Here is a 1,638-nt window from a genome sequence, read left to right on the forward strand (position 1 = left end):
TTCCCCTAAGACTTGAATATGGTTTTCTCTTATCCTACTAGGGTTTCCTTAGTAGCCTAACCTCTAGGGGATCTCTATTCTATTCCCTAATACTTTCCTACCTAGATACACCAATGGGTTTTCTTCTTGAACTCATCAATGCCTCTTCGGTCTATCTCGTTGACTTCAATATTTTATCTTGCTTGATCATTATTGCCACCATAAGGATTTACCTTATGATTTTTTCAACATCATAAAACCTTCTAGATTCAACACCAATAGGTATTCTTGCCAATTTTTGCAAAATTGTCTTAATTGCCTTAAATAACCCTAATTGAATAAGCCCTCCTAATGGTGGTTTTCCCTTATAATTCCAAATTTATTTGAACAAGGTGAAAAAATCATGGGTTCAAATATTATTTTGGAAAATCCAAAATATTTTGTGGGTCTCATGTTCCTAAGGCCTCTGTATACCTAAAAACAACTCTTGTGCCTATTTTTAAGGGTTTTCCATTTGAACTGATAGCATCAAATAGGGTCTTTTCAAAGGCTTACTAGAAATTGGTTTGAAACTTTCACCCCTAGAATCTAGTAACATCACTCACCCCTCCTCCTTTTTCAACTCTTGGTTTGAAGTATCTATCACATATGGACCTCCAAAACCTTGCTACGAATGTTGTGATTGCCTAGCCAAGTAATTGTAACTTACCTAGGAAATCACATTAAAAAGTAGCTACGCATCTTTTCAAGGCCCAAGATTTTATATAAACTATGTATATTTGGATCCATTCCCATTTCTCTAAAGTTTATGATGAATCTGTGGTAGAAACTCATGGGGGAGCCATTTTAGCAAAAAATGCCAAGACAAGAACAACACATAATCTAATTGCAACAGATTTTCAAAAGCTAACCAAATGAACTACTAAAACCTATTAATATAAAAAAAAATGAACTATACAAACATGAACTAAAATTATCCAAAGAATAAAATAAAATTTCAATCCATTATTTAGAATATACAAACTAGAGCATGTAAAAAATTGTCAAAACTAGGATAGAATTCATAGTTTTTAATGAAAAAACTTTCCTCTTACAATCTCCAACCCTTGGAATGGATCATTTCATGGTTTTTATAAGTTTACCAAGAGGTTTTAGATAGTTATGGAAACTATCAACCTCAAAATCCTGACATATGCAATTCTTGCACAAATGTTGTCAAGTTGCTGATAATTTTTGCATTTTTATCAATTTTTGAACATCTATCACTCAGAGTCTTCCAAGTACGTCTGACATGTTTGATTTATGATGTCTTGGCATGATATTTCCTTTAGTGAACCAATCCACAAGTTTTTTTTACCACTTTGCACTATTTGACAACTTTGTCAATATTTGACATATTTCTCATTTCTTGCTTGAAATGATATGTAGGACCGCCAATCCATTTTATGAGATTTAAAAACATCAAGTAGGACAAGATAGGTATAAAACTATACCTTCCTCATAATTTTATGGTCCTTTTATGGTCTTAGACCCATAACCTCTAACATAAGAAACACTAAACAGACAAAAAAACCCATCTAGAATAGAAACTTCACCTAGGAACAAACTTATACATGACCTTGAAAGGTCCAAACTCACACTCCTAACTTGGCTAGAGTT

The sequence above is a fragment of the Cupressus sempervirens genome, chromosome 2 (assembly GCF_028749045.1).
Source record: "Cupressus sempervirens isolate cs-2001-9-10 chromosome 2, ASM2874904v1, whole genome shotgun sequence".
Taxonomy (NCBI): Eukaryota; Viridiplantae; Streptophyta; class Pinopsida; order Cupressales; family Cupressaceae; genus Cupressus; species Cupressus sempervirens.